Raw genomic sequence first — 21,505 nt, 5'->3', positions numbered from 1 at the left:
TTGATTCAACATCATCAAGTTGACTAAAACATTTTTTTGTGTCATACAGATAGACATTTGGCTTATTTGCTAAAATAACACATCAAAAGTAGAGTATCCTTCTGTGTGCCATGATTTTCATGGTACACATTACTTTATGAAGACTACGTTTACTTTGAATGTGTAAGTTTGAAGGCAGATACACAACATACATTTAATACCATTTAAAAAACTTTCTGTGCAAACCTTTGGTGTCTTCTTTCGGGCTCACGGGATAACGCCTTCCTTTTAGTCTGCTCAGTCAATCAGATCTGTTAAAAACAAGGAATACTAGTTAAACAAGACTAAACCTCACTGCTGCACTGCTAACCTTACCATTGAGTGACGGCTAGCCCTCTGAACTGCTGAGACCCTTGTGTACTTGTGCATCCATGCTGCATTGCTGCTATTTTCTACATTAGGTTTGCCTTTGTTAATGGCCATCAATAATAGAATGTTGGGTTTAATTTAATTTTAATTTTAAATTATATGTGGTTTAGTTTACCAGCATTCAGAGTGAGTGATTGAGAAAGATCTTGGGGGATTACGAGGTGTTCCCAGGCCAGATGAGATATGTAATCCTTCCAGCAAGTTCTGGTTCAAGCCCTTGGTCTCCTCCCAGTTGGACATGCACAGAAGACCCCCAAAGAAAGACCAAAGATTGTGCCCAGTAGGTGTCCTAATCAAATGCCCGAACCACTTCAGTGGGCCCTTTGCAATGCAAAAGAGCAGCAACTCTACTCCGTGCTTCCCTTTTAGCATGAATATGGCATGGCAATAAGGCATACTGAATGGAAACAACCTGAAATGAATTGACCTAGGAATGCATTGGTGGATTACTTTTCTTAACTGATAGATAACAGCCTTATTAAGCTACTATTATGTAGTCAATAACCAAAAATAAACCCATCTGACAAGACCTGACTGTGATCACGTGACATATACTGCACAGAAACTGTATGGCTGTGTCTGAAATCACTCACTTCACCTTGTATGCACAATATAGGGTGTTCGCCACTCAAAACATCCCACAATGCACCGTGAAAAGTAGAAAAAAAGCCGAAGGTCACGAACCAAGCAATGTGTACCATCATGCATTTTGCAAAAGGACATGCGAATGAGACTTGTCAATAAAATGTAAGTAATTTCATATTCACAAATCTCACTACAGAAACACAGATTAAGATACAGACACACAACTCTCCATACACATTTATAAATAGTTCTGCTACAATACCACCCATCATAAAAACATTCCCGAATATGAAAAATAATTATCTTGACATAGCCTCTTATATATGTGACACACAGACACACACACACTTCTTTTTTAAAAAAAAACATTATTATTATTATTTTTTGCATTTCTCTTGCTCTTTTCATCCTCTGAGTCATTTATTCTAGTTCATAAATTGTATTTTTTCCTTTACATTTTCTAATCAGGGCTGTAAGGTGGTGCAGTTGGTAGCAGTGTTGCCTCGCAGCTATAAGGTCACCAGTTCATGTCCCGGTGGGGGCACCGGGATCTTTCTGCATGGAGTTTGCATGTTCTGCCCGTGCAGCGTGGGTTCTCTCCGGGTTCTCTGGCTTCTTCCCACAAGTCCAAAAACATGTTGAGGTTAATTGGTCTGTAGGTGTGAATGTGAGTGTGTTTGGTTGTCTGTCTCTAAGTGTAGCCCTGCGATAGACTGGCAACCTGTCCAGGGTGTCCCCTGCCTTCGCCCTAAGTCGGCTGGGATAGGCTCCAGCCCCCCCGCGACCCGAGTAAGGATTAAGTGGTGTATAGATAATGGATGGATGGATTTTCTAATCACTCATTTGAATTAAACCATGCTTAATGGTTTGGCAGTATTATTAATGTGACATCTATCCATTCATTTTCCTCCACTTATCCAGGATCGGGTCATGTTAGCAGCAGGCTAAGCAGGTCATTCCAGATGCCCTTCCCCTCAGTGACCACTTCCAACCCTTTTCCAGCTCTTTCTGAGAGCGCTCCTAAACCAGATTAAATATGTAATCCCTCCAGTGAGTTCTGGGTCTATCCCGGGGTCTCCTCCCACTTGGACATGCTCGGAAAACCACCCAAACAAAGACACCTAGGTGGTATCCTCATCTGAGCTGCCTTATGGCATGAATATGGCAGTAAGGGAACTCAGAGTAGAGGTAGAGAGAGAAAGAGAGCGAGAGAGAGAGAGAGAGAGAGAGAGAGAGAGAGAGAGAGAGAGAGAACTGGAAAAACACTGCCCTTCACCTAATATTCTGTTAACTTATTGACATAATATAATTATAGTCTGTTGGGTTTCTGCTGTGACTATGTAATACACATGTAGACTCCACTCTCTCATTTAATAACATGTAATTGCTACAATGGTTGATGGTCTGAGGTGTTTCAGACACGTCACAGGTGCAGGTCTCACGTAGGTCGTGTGGCTGCTCTCACCTATTAACATGAATGTTGAAATGAAAAGCCAGAATTTCTGCGACCGCCAAGCACAGGTGAGGTAAGTAGTGAGGCACAGGTCTAAGAGACTACAGCTCTATGAAGCTGCATAAGAATGCTAAGGTCAGCATGCCACGGGGCAATAAAATATGATGATAATAAGTTAGAGTGATCTCACATCTCCTTATTTTCTTATTTTCTGTAGAGATGATAAAATACTCCCTTATGGAGGAGGGTTTCTGGAGCTATCTGATCATTTGACAAGAAATCCTGATGAAGCAAACTAGCGCCTTATAGCGCCTGTGTGCTAACACTGCTAACCAGCACTAAACACAAAGGATAAAATACTGACCTGCAGGAGAGCACATTTATCCATCAAGATGCTTTTTACGCTGAACACATAAATGACCAATATTGACATCTTACACCTTGTAGAATTAAAACGCAGTGTTCAAAGATTGCATATTTTCCCAGTCTGGTAGAGAGCATAGCTAATATATTTTTCACATAAAAATAGTCTGATTAACCAGGAATTACTGGACTTAAGCATGGCCCTTGAATAATCTATATTTAGAATAGAGTAGGAGAGTTGGAAAAAATCCCAAAGCTACAATCTCATTTTAGGCCAGAATAAATGCCACCAAACTTACAGTAAGTGCAGGCCAGCTGGGTGCTGTTGACTAAATCAACAACAACAACAACAACAACAACAACAACAACAACAACAACATAACAACACAAACTAAAAATAAAAAAACAAACAAAAACACTGTGCTATTAAGCTGCTGACTTTTAAGTAGGTGAGTTTTTCTGGATTAGATCCACATGCATTAGCAGAATGCAGTGTTGACTATGCAGTATGTGGTGTTATGTATAACACGAATGAGGATAAAATACTGAACAACAACTACACAACTATTACACAGAAAATCAGAGAGTGTAAAGTGAAGCAAAAACATTAAAAGTTAATGCTCAATAGTGCAGGAATTGAAACTTGTCTGTTCATAGCACACGAGAAAAGAATAGAAGTTAATTTTTTAAAAGGAATTCAAAGAACTAAATAAAAACTGTGTAATGTCATGACTATAAATTGTAAAGCGCAATGAATGGAGGCATTAAAGATTTTAGTTTGCTATTGTGCTTTTTACTACAGATGAGCCATTTCATAATTATTACTCTTCAATTCTTGGTGTTCTTTCTAAATACCAAACGACACGACCTGCTCTTTGCAAGCACAAAGTGTTCGTTTTGATTGCGACAATAAGAGCTGATGAAATGAAAGCGTTTTCCTGCTGAGTGCCTGGAGCAGGGGAAAGTATGAGGAAAGCCACCTTCTGTGTTGCTGCGACTGAGGAACAGACCAGCTCCTGAGGTTCCTGTCCTCTCACTTCCCCAGGATCTCTCAAATAACACAACTCTTCTGGCACGGCACAGCTTGGTGAGCACAAACTCTCTAGGCAAACTGACAACTCTGCATGTGTGTGAGATGGGGTGTTTGTGTCTAAGTGCAGCTTTAACACATACAGAGGAAGGAAAAAATGATTTGTAACACAGAAGCAAACTTTCTCGATTTAATTCAATGTAAAGAGGATTTACCGGCATGAAAGTTTTGATAAACAATGTTGCCATTTCTCTCTGTCTCTCAAGACATGCTTTAAGTAGCTATAACTACAGAAGAATTAGTAAGCATCAATCATCTGTACACAGCACAGAACTGTAAAATGTTTCAGGACTAACACCGTGTCTACACATGCAGTGTAGCGTGAGCAGCATGTTTGCAGAGCAGCAGCAGCTTCAGTGCTCCATCTGTGTCTACACAGGATGCATTCAGGCACAGTATTAAGCTGGAGGTCAACTGTGTTTTGGCAGCACTTGAAGCCCAATACACAATCACTGTAGTTACATGTGTAAAAATAGACCCAGAGCATAAAAATATGCTCTGAACTGCATCTGCCAGCATATAGCGAGAGGAAAGCACTAGTCGCTACGACACAAGTAATTAAAACAGGAGCATGTCTATTCCATCGAGGCACCACATGAGACCAATGACTGAAAAACGAGTCTGAAACGCTTTCTGTGTAAACAAATGCTGCAAGATAGTGAAGTCATGCTAACAACTCTGTGAGGCTGTGTTTTCTGATGTTTAAACTTGTTCTAAACAGCTCTCGATGTAAGGGGGCACATTTTTGTATCCAAACAAAATCAATTTGGAGAAATTTTGGTACCAGGTGAAAAAGTAAAAGGGGGGGGAGTCTATCCCAGCTGATTTAGGATGAAGGCAGAGGACACCCTGGACAGAGTCGCCAGTCTATCACAGGGCTACACATAGAGACAGACAGCCAAGCACACTCACATTCACACCTACGGACAATTTAGAATCACCAATTAACCTCAACATGTTTTTGGACCTTGTAGAGGCCGGAGAACCCAGAGAGAACCCACGCTGCACAGGGAGAACATGCAAACTCCACACAGAAAGATCCCAGGCGTCCTAACCAGGATGCGAATCGGGGCTCTTCTAGCTGTGAGGCAATGGTGCTAACCACCGAACCACTGTGCAGTCCAGGAGAATAAAATATGATGTGAAATAATTCTTTTAAAATGTTTATTTTTAAGTTGTGATCATGGTGCAGCCCCATTCCTGTACTCGATGGGAAGAGTCCTGTGAAAGGGCCTCCGTAACAGTTCCAACTATAGCAGCAACACTGAGGTGTTGCTGCTATAGCTTCCCCAGAATAGTTACTCAGTGGGAAGGTTTTGTACTTTGGAGGATAAATACACACACATCATAAAATGATATCAACACTTTCTAGTGTTGGGTAATTACGAAAGGGAGCTTCACCATAAATATCCTACAATTGGCTCGCTCATATGGGAGCAAACATTTCTCCAGCGTTTACAGTAACAAAGTGGCACTTTTTCTGTAAAAAAACACTACTTTACTTCAGCACTTTGCAACCAAACACCGAAAAGGAAGAAAAAGCTAGAATTTGTACCACGGATCCATCAAAATACATTCCAACAACAATTCCTTCAACCACTGATGGCTTTAAATCAAACAGCATTATTTCCCCTGGTTCGTGAGCGCTGGTTTGGCTCAGGGCAGTTTTAATAGGCCGATGAGTGAAAGCAGAGCCACAAGCGTTTATGCACATTTATATCCTAACTCTCACACACACATAAAAATACGTATGTACGTAGACACCACAGACTGTCCTGGTCTTGAGCATATTTCACACACCATTTGTGACTAAAACAAACACTAATGACCTAGTAGTTGGCCTGTCTGGTGACCGTATATGGAATTCAACCTCTGGCTCAATAACAAAATTACTCAGGGAAAACGAGGAAAATGCTCGAACAAAACTAATAATAGAACTGAAAATTCATGACAGAGGCCAGCTTTTGTTTTCAAGAGATCAAATTCAACACCATTACATCATCTCAGAGCCATTCCAGCAGGCATATCAGCAAACTAGAAAGGATCATTAACCATTAGGTCACTGTGGCTTTTTGATTTCATCCTTTTTCGTTTTTGTAAGGATGATGTCGTTTTTCCATTTCTTAAATCCTCTGGGGAAGTGGTCAGCTCCCCTGTGGAGACACATGGTTTCAGTCTCAGGGCATAACAGAGAGAGAGAGGTATAAAGGAAATACATGCACAGAGATACAGCAAAGCACAGAGTCTGGAGAACTCAGGTTGTCTTTGAACAAAATGTGACAGCAGGGAGACCTCAGCCTTTCACTGGTGCCATGGCAACATGTTCCATGCATATGGTAGGTAAAAAAAAAGTGAGAGGATCAGGTGTAAAAACTACAACACCGTACAAGTCTGAGAGACCTATCAAGCATTAAACATCCCTCTGCATGTTAATATGTGTGCATTCACGCAAAACATCAAACGCCAACGGCTGTGTCAAATGAGCAGGAAGACTGTGTAATTCAAGGGATTACCATTTTATTAGCAGCAAGCTCCTGGGCTCTATTCCTGTTATATTCATGAGGATAAAACATTTTTAGAAGTAACCAAACAGCACTGACACTTATAGCTCGACAAGAAAGTCATGTAATTAAAGGGCTTAAACGTGTTTAGCAGTGACCTGCTACATTTAATTTTACCATCAGAAAGTTGTTTTCCTGGTCTACCTGCTCTATTTTCACTGCATGGAAGCCTGTTTGTGCTATTGCAGCATCGCAGGCTTTGGTCATGGCTGTTTGGATTGTGGCGTAGCACAGATATTCCAGCCCCATGGAAATTTAGCATGTGAGTGGTGCACTTCATGAAAATTATTCACCACAAAGTAAGTTAATACTACCAACCAATACTGCAGCTGCCAGGAGGTAGATCATTGGTTACAGAGAGGACTGCTCTGTGTATGGGTCACTGTTTTGGAAGAATATTTAACATTTTTGTGTCAAAAAACTTGACTCGCATGTTTAATCTCTAAAACCTTGCCTAGTGATCTAATGTACAAAGTCTGAGCAGTGATATGTGAGTGAAATTTTTAGTCAGTGAGCTCAGTCACTGTTATTGAAGTAACTCAATTAGGTGTCGAACACTAGCTGGTCCCGTACTCCAACAGTGGCGGATGCATAATAATTATCTGCAGATGCACTTGTAGAGAGCATGATGTAAACCTTGTTTGCTAAACAGGAATGGCCAGTATAAGAAGATTTTAACTAGGCCAATGTAAAACCTCAGGATGGGATGTATACTGAAATGGTTTTAAAAACAACATAATGCACAGTGAGAAAAACGTAACAATGTATTGCTAATCTCCTAGGACACCGGCCCAGTCAGTGTGGGTGTCTGGACGAGACATACTCGCTTGCTCATTCGCTCATCTGCTCAATAAAACTGGGCTGCGGCTGCAATGTGTTGTCTTCCTACTGTATTCGCTGTGGTGTACTCCCACATGTAACCCCCTCCTCTTATTCGCTCTTTCTCTCACTCTCCCCTACTTGCGGCAAACCGACTGTCATGGTTTGTAGCCCACTCATTACCGTTCCCCTCATATAACTGTCGCTCCAAGAATCTTTCATCCTACTTCTCCTCTATCGCGCACTGGGTGGTAAACCGGAACATTACATAAAGGCAATGTGGGCTTATGTGTGCGTGTATATATATATATATAAATATATATACGCATGCGGTTGTGTGAGTGTGTTCACCTGTATTAGTTAAAAAGATTTGTGTAATTAGTCTTTGGATAATTCAAAATAAAGAGAGCCTAAAGTTTTCCATCCATCCATTGTCTATACACCGCTTAATCCTCACTAGGGTCATGGGGGGCTGGAGTCTATCCCAGTTGACTTAGGGCGAAGGCAGGGGACACCGTGGACAGGTCACCAGTCTTTCACAGGGCTACACTTAGAGACAGACAACCAAGCACAAATTTAGAATCACCAATTAACCTCAACATGTTTAAGGACTGTGAGGAAGCTGAAGAACCCGGAGAGAACCCACGCTGCACGGGGAGAACATGCAAACTCCACGCAGAAAGATCCCAGTGCCATCCACCGGGACGCGGACCGGCGATCGTCTTGCTGCGAGGCAACAGTGCTACTAACTGCTCCACCTTGTAGCCCTGCCTAAAGTTTTCATAAGGTAAAAGGTTCTCATAATTGTGAATATGCCATTTAAGTAAATATCAGTGAATTTTGTGTATCATCCAGTGTAAAGAATTCTAGCAGAGTTTCATTAGTTTTGTTTTTCTCCAGAGGGGCCTGTGGAAGATTTCCAGAAGCGGTATTATAGCTCCTGCACCCACCACTGTGCCATCAACCCCACTTCCAAATACAAAATTAGTCTTTCTCAGAAAAACAGTGATTCAGACAATATCTTTGTAAACGTTCTTTATGTAAAAACAATTAGAAAGGTTAAAAGTGTAAATGGGATTATGTTATGGAGAGAAATTAGTCTTAATGGTAGTGGCCAATGTGTGACCAACAAATAAAACAAACAAAATTCATGACAATCTATGAATCAACTGTAAATTATATATTTTTACTACTTTTAAGATTAATTTCTCTCCATATTTTCTGTTCTACTGTTCTTCTGGTAAGTACATACATTTCTAGCAGGACACTGTGTGCAACTTTTATGACAACTTATTTTATGTCCATATTTTCCCATGTGCCATAACCAGTGGCTCATCCCAGATGCCGTAGAGTATAGTCCCTAAAAATCCCTGTAAAGTATACAACACAGTGACATAATACCACTCTCACATAGTGGGAAAGCCCTGTGCTAATTCAGGGCATGTCCATAGACTCCTGGCCAGCCAGGGTGTGAAGCCAAAGCCTGTCAGTGAAGCTTAGCAACTCCTCTCAGCTCTCTTAACACAAGTCCACAGCTATTGATGCCATCGCTTCTGACAATCTTGCTGCTGGGGTCTCACTGTCTAGCTGGTGAGGTAATGGCGTGTGGTTGCTGTCTGAACAATTTTTAGCACTTCAGATAAAAAAAATGCACACTTGTCTGTATCAGATACTTGTCTTGCTCTATAGCAATCACCTGTCCACACAGTATGTTGTTGTCTGATTTATTCTGGAATGATGTTTATATTTTTAATCACGGCTACGTATGTTGTGTGGATTCTATTTCTCCTTAGTCTCTCCCTGTCTATATATGGCATGGAGACCAAATAGGACTCAGAGTGAAATTCAGCAGCTGTTGTACACATACGACAATAGCACTGCTGCGGTTTACTTTAATCTGCCAATGACATTTATTATTGAGAAAAATATCAAAGTGAATTTCAGAGAGGCGGATCGTTTCATGTGTTGTGGATAAGACAAGAGTCTTATAATCATCTGGACAGGGAACTGAAGCTCATCTAATTTTATCATAGCCCCGATGTGGACACAAACAGCAGACAACACTCATAATGAAAGCCAGTTCTTGGCTAAACATTTACCTTTTCAAGTGAAACCCAGCTGCATATAAGTTGGAAGTCACATACGGAGAGGACATGACATACAGGAAAAGAGAGCTCACTGTGAAATGCCACAGCTGCTGCCCATTAAGTTCAGTTCATACACGGATGCTCCATGGTTAGGGTTAAGGTTAGATCATGTTCCCCTCTGGGGTAGATGTTCCACACTGGCTTTGATCACCTGGGTGATGTTGACAGAGTTGTCTACCAATAGCTCCAGTATGCCTGCTCTAGGAATGCGATCCTTTGCTTTGCTCTTAGCATGTGCATGATGTATCTTTGGGATACTGGGGCCCATTTCACAAAAGTGAATGTCGCAAATGAAGTGGCAGCGTGCGTGTTGCAAGATGCAACTGAACCCAGATGTCTTGTTTTTGTTTATTTGTTTAAACACAATTTTCACAAAGCAAGCCAACATGTGTGTTGTACATCAATCCAGCTTCAAGTCTTCGTTTTTTGCTGTAAGGTCACATTATGCCTGCAATATCTGATTTTTGGCTGTTTGTAGAGAGCAGCACACACTGAGTCATTTTTAGAGTCAGTGGTACTCAATAAAAAATGTTAATGTGACGATTTGATGCGTTTTCTCTATCATACCTGATGTAAAAGTGAAAAATATTGGCATTTGGACTGCTGGTCAAATTTCCTTGAATAACTCATCTTAGGTAATTAGAGTAGGGCTGTTTTTACAGTTTTCTGATATTTTATAGACAAAGTTATTAATTGAATATTTGAGACAATAGGCTACAGCCTAATCAGTAACGAAAACTGTCGCTATCCAGTTATAACCAGGGAGCTCAACAGACTCAACTGAAATCCTTTTCTGATTGTGTGTGAAGGAACTAAAATACAGCTCTATTTAGCATCAGGCCCTGAAGCCCATCACCAGATTGTTAGACACTGGTCTCTGAATTTCTATCTGACATTCTCACACACACACGCGCACACACACACACGCACAGGGTGAGTTATAACAGCCAGCTGGTGTGTACAGCTGACATATGAATGAGAGCCACAAAGGGATGGGGTTTTCTATGCATTCCAACAGAAGAATACAGCAAAGGATGAGTGTAGATCGAGAGCAAATTCTCAAAGTACAAGACGCAATCCAAAAGTGAAGAGACTGTGCCTACGTAAATCCAAAACAATACCTCATCTTATTTTGGTTTTTAGAGGTCCCATTATATAAGCATGTCAGGCATCATCTGCACTGGACGCTGAATCGCCTTAGCTATGTTAAAGTGATGACTCGTCATTTGAATTATTGTTTGAAAAAGTGTGGGCTGATGATTGTGGTGCTGTGGCCCAAAATCCTGTGCATAATCGATGTTGTGAGTATGCACACAGCGCAACTGAAGCATCCACTTGTCGATGGACCACAGGTCAAGTCATTTGTACTGAATCTTCTCTGTTCAATACACACAATGTAGAAAAATAAAAATGTTTAAATGTAATGAGAGCCAGACATATAACTGGAGCATTTGCAAAGCTAAACCATGTGGATGAAAACTCACAGCACAGCCATAGTTCTATAGTCCAGCCAATGTAGAGCTATTAAAAAATAACTCCACTGTCCAAACAATTAAATTAGCACTTACTTCTGAGTGCCACTGCCAACAGGATCAAACTGAAAACAGTTATGTCACACCATAAAGTTTAGTTACTCTCAGTGTCTGGTCTCCTTTAAAAATGTCTGAAAACAGTATACAAATTTAAGATGATAATAAGTGTGCTTGAGAGATTGCAAATTGGCTTTATTAAACCATTTTACAACTCCTACACACAATAATGTAAATACATGTTATAAGCCATCAGCAGGGAAGTACATCAACTCAATAAATGCTACAGACTACAACCACTTTCCTCAAATCTGTCATCATGTCCATTCTTATGATCTAACACATTAGACAGGCTGGCAGTGCATAGCTGTGGTGACTCACCGGTCAGAGAACGGCATGAGACCAATCATAAGGCCAGGTGTCAGCACTAAGTCATCTGTGGACTGCAAGCTCATTATGACACACGACACAGAACGGGTGCCTTTCAATCGACGTAATCCTTCAACACATTGTATGACTGCTGTCACCACGTTGTATAACATGAAACCAGAGGTATATTTTTGGCTTGGCCAAATAACTTTTGGATGTAAATGTGACCTTATTGAAGACATCAACATCTATCATTGTGAGAAATTGAAAAAATATGTGAAAAAGTGTTACTTGCATGGTTTGACGAGATGGCATAAATTCAGGCTGACTAATAGTTTAGAAACTTCAGGAGGAGCAGACATTTTACCAAAGATGCTAGACTGAGTAACTTTCACTTTTGATAATTCAACACATTAAATTGAATTTTTATTACATTTGCATTTATTTAAGTATGTTTACATCAAGGGTGTTTGTGTTATTAACCATTAAATACATCTGTTGTTTCATTGAATAATTAGAGATTAAGACATATATGAAATGCCTAGTACTTGCAAAATTTCTGGAGTGTGCCATTAACATAAAATTGGCTTTTGCTACTTATGAAACTATACAATCGTTTCGAAATTAGATTTTTAATCTATTATTAATGCACATTTTCTGTTATCAAAAGTTCAAAACTTGCCTTGCAATACTTCTTCATAGGGCCAGGGTCAGGGCAGTTAAGGGAATTTTATTAGACTCCTACATCTGACCACTGACAAGACATATTACTGATCATTGTGTGATGCAAAGAACACATCATCTGATATTTGTTTAGAATCGCTATTCTACTACCACACTCCAGTTGTACTTTAAAATGATCTAATTGATGAATGGCACGAAGACAAATCATCAGTAGCCCAGTACATTTTCACTTGTGAAAAGGTCGCAATTGCTAACAACAAAGGATCAAAGTGGAAATTTACTACTTTGAGGTTTGTATGTTCTTCACTTGGTTTTATGACAGAGGAATAGAGAAATGCATTTACATTAAGGCTATGATAACACAAGCTGAATGAATGATTGAGCATAATAACAACAAAGATAAACTGAGACAACATAAGAACTGTAGTGCACTAATGCTGATGCTGTAGTTTAAGACAAATGTAGAAAAGCCTGGCATGGATGTAGTGTCAGTAATATCAATCATAGGTTTTTGTAAGAGAGGAGATTTGCTGCTCAATGCAATCTCTGAGTCAATCCAGCCAGACAGTCAAATATGGAGGACAGGTGGAAAGGAGTTAATGACATTTTCAAAATAATATTAAACTATCTGGCATGAATTGCGAGACACTCAGCTAACACTAGATTCCCAAATGATCTAACCATGAATGGATGGACTGATGGGATGTAGTGTGCCAGCTCTTCTCCTGAAGGCAGTGGGCAGCCCATCATGTCCACTTGTACAAGCTGTCATCACTGCGGCTGTGGGAAACATGAAGCTGACAGTTGATGATCTTGTTTGCCACCCAGTCACAGTCGTGTCGAGCAAAGCAGAGGCAAGAAGAGAACTGGTACACACTTGAGGGTGGGTGTGATGCTGGGTCTGTACAGTGGTGCTTCAAGGGTGTTTAACTAAGGACACGCCTTGACGTTTAGAATTTCAGCAGATTGTTTTTCATCTTAATAGGACCTCACAGAAACATAGTTTCAGCTGTTGTCTTTTAGCTCCTGCCACAAGTCCTGGGTTAAGATCTATCATGTCTTATATGTAGCCCCCTCAAAGCCTTCCAGCCTCTGTTATCTCAATATTTAAAGTGAATATGCAAATAAAGACAGATATGTCAAGTATCAAAAAAATCTGCCTGTAATTTCATTTGCTCACATTCTTGTGGGAACACAGGGGACTCAGTGAGATGCAGTGAAGCTGTGTCCTTGGTTTCAATGAGGAATGCCAACAATCCTAGCTATCCATCCTGGGAAAACTGAAGGACAAATGTAGACAGTGTTTCCCACACTGTGCTCATGTTTGATAAGGAAAACAAACCAAAGAAAATCAAACAACCAAGTCACAAGTAATGCCATGCTGTCAGTCCTGGCTGGATTCCTACACATCCATCACAACATTACAGGGAGAACGTCTACTGCTCTCCTCCTGCTCTCTATTGGTGTTTTTGATTAATTTTGTTCAGTATGACTGCAGGATCATTTGTCCTTTATGACCCATCTGCACAAAATCAGTCGCATTGCGCCTTGGGCTATATCCGAGATACAGCCTGAATTACGTTAACACATGATAAAATGTTGATTTTGAGTTTATTACTGAGATCAGTCCATTTAATTGTTTTCTATATGTAGGTAACATATAATATTACAGAGCGTAATACGCTCCATATCGCTGTCAAATATCATCAGGCGCAATGAAACTGATATCGTGCAGATGGGTCCCATTTGTCTGTAATATATATTATGCATTGGTAAACGTTTTCTGATCCTGAATGCAGCGGTTGGGATTATGACCTCTTTGTTCTCAGTCTGCCAAAGAGTTTCCTGAAATGCCTGTTGAGGACATCCTGATCAAACCCTTAAGACATATTAGCTGGCTCCTTCTAATATAAAGGAGCAGTAGTTTGTCTATGGGGTCCCTGCAGATGTCTGAGCTCCTCAGTTTCTTGTAATCACAATCTCATTCTTTCAGTCACAAGCCAAAGGTCATGATGTGGAAGGAATATTGAAGTTAAACTGAGAGCATCACTTTATTGTGGTGGATGGGTTTTGGTGACCCTATGAACCTGTGAGCTGTAATATAAAATAAATTGCTGCTGGTGGTCTCCCAAGGGACACTGACTCAAGATGAGTGGCCTTACTAAGAGTGATTTAAAAACTCCTATGGATCGACCAGGTCTGTCCTTATGGATCAACTAGTGCTGCCCTTTCCAAGTCAGCCGCAAGAACATCGACTTGACTTTCTGTTTCTCCATCGACTTGACAAACTTCCAACATGCACAGCTGACTGCATTGCATATTAACGAAGTATACTTTTATCAATATGTTTGGAGTAAGTACCTTTAAGCCCACTATATGAGCAAATTGACAGGGGCAGTACATAATGTATTTTACACAGTCACTGCTTGACACTAAAGCTTTATAAAAAGTGTCAAAGGTTAACTTAAAAGAAAGACTGGTAGGGTGCACCTGCCCCACACTGTGGAAGAGGGGCACTCAAAGCATGTGTACATTAATGCTCTGGACCCCAAAACACACCACTTTAAAACACATCAGGTTAGAAAGGCATCCATCCATCCATTATCTATACACCGCTTAAGCCTCACTAGGGTCGCGGGGGGGCTGGAGTCTATCCCAGCTGACTTAGGGCGAAGGCAGGGGACACCCTGGACAGGTCGCCAGTCTATCACAGGGCTACACATAGAGACAAACAACCAAGCACACTCACACTCACACCTACGGACAATTTAGAATCACTAATTAACCTCAACATGTTTTTGGACTGTGGGAGGAAGCTGGAGAACCCAGAGAGAACCCACGCTGCACAGGGAGAACATGCAAACTCCACACAGAAAGATCCCGGGTGTCCTCACCGGGACGCGAACCGGCAACCTTCTAGCTGCGAGGCAACGATGCTAACCACCGAGCCAGCTTGCAGCCTAGGTTTGAAAGGCATGTTATCTTTATAAAAAAAATCAAAAAAATCAAAATCACACCATTTATCAGTACCAAACACGGTAAAAACATAATTGTCAGATTTTCAACTTTCCTATGATCCTACCTTTAAAATTGTGAAATTTAATGTTTCATTTTAAAAAGTACACCAAAAAAAAACATGTCAGATTCTGTAAAAAACTAAATTGTTGTGGGGCTTTTTGGCTAATCTAGGCTGAACTGCAGTCTGTGCAGATAGGAGACAAGAACAGAAACTAATTAAAAATGTCAGCAGTGAAATACATTACAGTTACTTAAGTGATCATTTTGTCCAGTATTGTCAACACCTGGGGGTACTTTGAAAAAAAATCAACATATACAACATTTTTCTTTGTTTGTGAAATTAATAATCAGAGAAATTCAATTTTATTATTTTTCTCCTCTTTTCAATATTTTTAGCATTATGACTTTGTTCTAATGCTTGGAAAGGCTCCAGACTGCGAACAAAATAGTGCGAGTTGAAATTTCACACGGTCAAATTGTGCGAATGAACGCCGATCATTAGGCTGACCTGGTGGCCTTCTGTCGGCACAAGTTATTGTCATCGAAAATGGTATTATTTCGTCCACAATGACTCAGTCTCTCTCCCTGCCTGACAGGTAAAACAGTCAATTTCACTTTTACCTTGTTCCAATAAGAAAACAATCTACAGACGATTATGGTAAGAAGTAAGGAGTAGAGAAGGAGAGAAGGAGGCTGGAGGAGAGGTGGAGGTACGACACACCTGGTGACAGGAGGTGGTCAGGTGCAGGGAGACAGAGTCAGTTCAGAAGAAAAAGTAGCCCCCACATTCAGTCTGGTGGTCTGATGGTCCAAATTTGAACAGTGACCACAATTCTGTCTAAATAAACATTACTGACTATGGTATTGATATTTAAAATACGCTCCGCTCATAGAAAATAGTGCATGTTGATAAGAATTAATCAGTTTCAACTTGGGTAAATCTGTAGAATGCTCTTTTCACTGTTTTCCAACAAGTTTTTGGTCGCACACCTGACAGAGGAGCTGCACTGCAGCCAGCTGGCAGAGTCTACTGCAGCCAGCATGCGACCAAACAAGAAGCTTGGTGCACCAGTGCTACCAGTGGAAAAGTTAGTCTGGAGCCTTGTCTAGTATTGCACAAAAGACATTTTTGAGTTCTCTCTACTCCTAGTAAAAGTTTGTGCTGCATAGTGGTGCATGACTTTATATTGCAGTGAAAAGTGAGCTTTGTGAGTAAAAATGTGACAATAGTGAAACATGCCTAGAAACTACTTGGGGTTCTGAGGGTTAAAGAGTAAACTCTATGAAAAGCAACCATGAATGAGGCTACATAATGAAGGAACAGCCAGAAAAAGCACATCTTGTAGACACAAAAAGGCTGGCCCAGAGACAGGCAACCTACAATGCTCCCTGGCCTTGGAGTTGATCTGTTGGTCTGGGGTGCTGACTCTGAAAATCCCAACTGAACAGCCTTTGGATCAATCAATAGCAGACAGTGCAAATGGGGAGACTTGTGCCCCGAGATAGCACCACGCCAGCAATTAGTGTCAATAAGTGTCATGCCCGGTAACACTGTGATGTAACACTGGTTACCCTGAGATTTACTGTCATGAGTAAAAATGGCTCCATATCCGAGTGTGTTCCGTGAAATACCGGAAGAAGATAATGTAAAACACAATACTACTCTCAAACCACGACAGTGATGTCTATTTGTTGATGGTTGGGCATTTTAGTAGCATGTCATGCAATATTTGGATCACAACATGCTCTCAGGTTTTATCTTCGATGCATTTTTAAAAATGTATTTAATACAGCAGAGCCACACCCAGAGATTCAGTGTTTCAAAATAAAGGCGTGCTGACAGACAGCAATGTGTGACAAATAAGCTTGATCAACTGCTTGGTCAATCTACACAAGTTAATCACCCTGGCCCTTAATAAAATAAATGGGCAGCAGAAATGTGTGTGAATTAGTTTGATGTCTAAATACCTACAGCATTGTATAAAGGTGGAGTCTGTGATTCTGGAGAAATGTAATTGATATTCAGCTAGCTAGCATACCTAGTTGTATGTATGTATGTATGTATGTATGTATGTATGTATGTATGTATGTATGTATGTATGTATGTATGTATGTATGTAGCTAATTCTGTTACTCACCAGATGGAAAGTGAGGACACCTGCAGCCCAGGTGAGTGCTCTCAGACTGCTGGGTCTCTCCTTCTGGTGGTGTGTTTATGGTGTCCTTACTTATCCACCAGTGCTTTCCTTTGGAAGATATCAACACCTGAGAAAAAGAGTACAGAAAACTAATTTTGATTTGCTGTTGCATTTGTGAAAAATAAATCCGTAAAACAGTAAAAGTGTATTTGCACTTACTGTGTTTGATGTGTGCATATGTTGCTTGTATCCATAGATGTCTCTAAATAAATGTCTGTTATGGGTTAATTAGTGTGCATCTGGGCTAATGACTAGGTCAGTGGGTGGCCTGTGTGGTTCATGGTCACTGACTCTCAGAAATGTAAGATTCTGGTTTGACTTTGAAGTTCACACATGGGGTCAGGAAAAAAAAAGTACTCCTTGATAATGTTACTGTACGTACAGCTCTTATCATAGCCTCAGTTTACCCACTCTATTAACGCTCCTCAGACACTCACTGACTCACTACTTCCACTGTCATATTCAAAGAGTTTTACAATTTACTCATTCACACACACCATCAGGCTGCAGTGTCTTCATAATGTATAAAGGTTTTCCCCTTCTACGGCTTTTCAACATTGAATCATGGCCTATATTTCACGTATTTGACAAGAATTTACCAAAAAAGACCCTTTCTTGTCAAGGTGAAACAGATTTGTACAAAGTAATGTCAATTAATTAAAAATATAAAAAGTGAATTTAGTGACTGCATAAGTATGCGCTCCCTTCAAATTAGTATTTAGTAGATACACTTTTGTTTGCAATTAAAGCATTGAGCCTGTGTGGATAGGTCTCAATCAGTCCTGCACACGTGGATACTGCGATTTTATCCCTTTCCTCTTTGCAAAACTGTACAAGCTTTGTCAGGTTGCACATGGATTGTGAGTGAACAGCCCTTTTTAAGTCCTGGCACGACTTCACAAGACAAATGGGACCGAGGTCTGGGCTCCGACTCAGCACTCCAGAGCATTCACCTTGTCTTTAAACCATTTGTGTGTAGCTGTGGCTGTATGCTTTGGGTCATTGTCTTACTGGAAAACAAATCTTCTCCCAAGTTCTCTTGCAGACTGCATCAAGTTGTCTTCCAGGATTTGTCTGTACTTTGCGGTATTCATTTTCCTCTCTACCTTTACAGGCTTACCAGGGCATGCTGCTGAAAAGTATCTCATGTCATCAGGCTGCCACCACCATGCTTCACCATGGGTATAGTGATGTTTGTTATGATGTGCACTCTCTCATACAGCTTTGGGAAAAACCTCAGCAAGAGTTGTTGTATACACAGTATCCCCCGTCTCAGCTGCTGAAGCTTGTAACTCCTTCAGAGGAGTCACAGGTGTCTTTCCTCACTCGTGTCTTTCTTGGACAGTCACATAGTTTTTAAGGACAGCCTGTTCTAGGCAGATTCACGCATGCGCCATATTCGCTCCATTTCTTAATAATAGATTGAACTGTACTTCAGGAGATATTCAGTCTCTTGGAAATGTTCTTGTATCTTTCCAAACTTATGCTTTTCCTTTTTGCTTGGAGTTTTCTTTTGACTTCATAGGTTAGTTACAGCCATAAGCACTGATTCACTGATGACTGGGTCCCCCACATACAGATGTCTTTATACTACATTCCCTCGAGTCACATTCACTGCACTCAGATGATCTCCATTTCATTATTAATGTGACTTCTAGCACAAATTGGCTGAAGTCTGTGAATAAAGAGGTGACTTTAAAGTGACTTAAGATTTAGATTTAGAGTAGAATTATTCCAATTACAGAGCCTCGAAAGAGTCCTGTATCTGTTATCTTTGATAATCTTCATAGATTTTATTTATTTTTTTAATTAGAAATCTGCTTTAACTGTGACACAAGTCTTTTTTTGTAAATTCTTTTTAAAAAGCAAAATTCAATTAACAACGATTCAATGTTGAAAAGCAATAAAAGGGGAAAACTTCCAAGGGGGGTAAATACTTTTAACAGGCACAGTACTGCACAAGGCCTGGATTAACCATTGAGAAACAGTTTGGTTTAGTGTCTTCCCCAAGGACACAAAAGGAGGTGGGAATTTATTAGTAAATGGTCTGCATGTACCTTCTGAACCACAGACGCACCACATTCAAGAGATGACGCGTTAAGTGTCCAAGAACGCATTAAGTCAAAGTATCACCTTGTGCTCTTGTTCATGTGCAAACTTCCCAGTTCTGACTTGAGGACAGTACTTTCTGAGCATACGATGAGGCGACAGAACAACCAGGACAAAGGCACCCTCCTCCCACTGATTTAAAAAAAATTAAAAAATCAATTACCTAACAATAAACTATAAAGACAAGAAATCATGAAGTGTTGTTTACATCAAGCTTGGCTTCACTGAAAAAAAAAAATTAAAAAAAATTCCACTATAATTTTCACGGTAAAACGGCCCCAGCAGCAATTTGAAGATGCCTTCCAGGTCCCCCCACACAGCCTGGTGATGTGCAGCCTTCCCCAGATGTCGGCTCATCTGCCTCTCGGTACATGTAATAAACTGTGGAGATAAGGTGAGAAATCTAAAGAGGGAGGGTGCTACTGCTGCTATCTTGTTATTGATCTGTACCAACCGACAACACCCTACAGCTGCGACCAGCTGTTTTACACCTCGATGACAACATATAAAACATGTACTCATACCGATGCAGAAATTCAGCGACACACTGGACCAATGAATTTGACGGTTGAGGGAAAATGATTACCATAACCTTACAACGGTAAACAACACAGTGGCTTACGGTACGGGCGATATTTTAAGTTAATAATGCTGAACATCATAAAAATATAAAGGAGAGATTTAATGTGTCAGTTTGTTTTTGGTATAAATCAAATAGAGTGGAAAGACTGATTACAATAATATTATTCTACAAGAATTTTTCAAATTTTCAAACACAAATGCCAAATATTTTCTGCTCTATTGTACCTCAAGCCATTTAATTCAGTCTAGAGAAGAAATACTGTGAATGAAAGTTTATGCCAGTGCAATTCATATAAGCAGTGAGTGAACAGCTTAGTTGTGTTTACTCTGTTTACTGTGAGGTATTAGGACTGAAGGATTATGGACATAAGTGAGAAATCTCTGTAATGCACTTTACATGGGGTTAAGCTCAAATGATGTTCATAGTCGTAACAGTTGAAGGGAGAATGACTCCAGGATGATCACTTTCCTTTAGATTGTATAACTTGCATTTCTCCAGTACAGAACAGTGATTTAGTGCCAAACCTCATGCAACAACACAACACTGCATCTTCACAAACAGAGCTCTGTGTGCTCTTGGATTCCTAAAAACAACACTGTTGCTGGTTTACATTTTAACACCCGTTTAAAACTTCCCACACACTCAGTTCAACCTGGATCGTTTTGAACTTTCTCTCAACAGCTCAGGAAAAACTCAGTAGTTGTAGTTTGTATCCGCCTTCAGCAAGACCTCAGGACATCTGTACAGCATTTGATACACAGCAATGAGGGCGAACACACATGTTGAGTGTGATACGATAAACGAAGGTAACAACAGTGGGACAAAAGCCTACACAACATCAGCATCCAGCCGGAGGAAAGAATAAGACGGATTCTGCCCCCAGAAGCTCCATTAGCTTAGCACAATGCTATGTCTTCTGAATTGCTCACACGGTGTACGTTGACCCGACCTGCTGCTCTAAAACACAAGCAGAGACGTAGCTAGTCCTCTTTTGAACGCCAGAGTGTGTTCAGGTATTTTTTTTATTGATCAGACTGCTTTCATTTTCAACCTGGATAATGAAAGCAAGAAGCCTCAGTCACTTCATTCTGCTGGACATGAGTTTACCTCAGCCTGACTCACTTCTGTACTGAGCCTGAACGCGAGCAAAGACGCCAATAACAGCTACAAGTGCAGCACATAGCTAAGAGCAGTAAACATGCAGCCTCAACGGGTGACTTACCGCTTCGTTAAAGAGAAAACTTCCCCAAAACTGGCTTCTTCATCTACCGGTGAGTCGGTACACAGCAGACCAACACACAGGAACACATGTAGCCCAACAAGTGTCAGAGCGGACGGAGTGGGAGCAAAGATAGGACGAGGAAGATGCGCTGCATGACAGGGAAACACACTCGTCTTTAATCCTGTAAAATTCTTCCTGCCATAGCTCATGAGCTTCACAAGAAGGGATCCACTTTGTTATTAGACATTTTGATGAAAGATGGCACAATGGTGTTCCAAAAAAAAATAAAAGATTAAGATTTCTGCAGTATGTGAGAGCAGTACGTGTGTACATTTGCGGTATCCAGCAAACGAGCAGAGTGGGACCT

General features: G+C 40.6%; 1 protein-coding gene across 1 annotated transcript in view; it reads right to left on the bottom strand.

Annotated features, from left to right (window-relative positions):
* The window catches only part of ncalda (neurocalcin delta a), a 79,672-nt gene extending 58,440 nt beyond the window's left edge, over positions 1-21,232 (bottom strand). The window contains exons 1-3 of the mRNA XM_008291991.1: positions 21,139-21,232; positions 17,165-17,291; positions 226-290 (exon numbers count right to left, since the gene is read on the bottom strand). The gene's annotated coding sequence lies outside the window, so the exon portion shown is untranslated. The remainder of the gene's footprint in view (positions 1-225; positions 291-17,164; positions 17,292-21,138) is intronic.
* Positions 21,233-21,505: the final 273 nt, after the last annotated feature.

Source organism: Stegastes partitus, unplaced genomic scaffold, assembly GCF_000690725.1.
Source record: "Stegastes partitus isolate 25-593 unplaced genomic scaffold, Stegastes_partitus-1.0.2 Scaffold18, whole genome shotgun sequence".
Classification (NCBI taxonomy): domain Eukaryota; kingdom Metazoa; phylum Chordata; class Actinopteri; family Pomacentridae; genus Stegastes; species Stegastes partitus.
The sequence above is the reverse complement of the archived record's forward strand: the minus strand, read 5'-3'. Positions and strand labels throughout refer to the sequence as shown.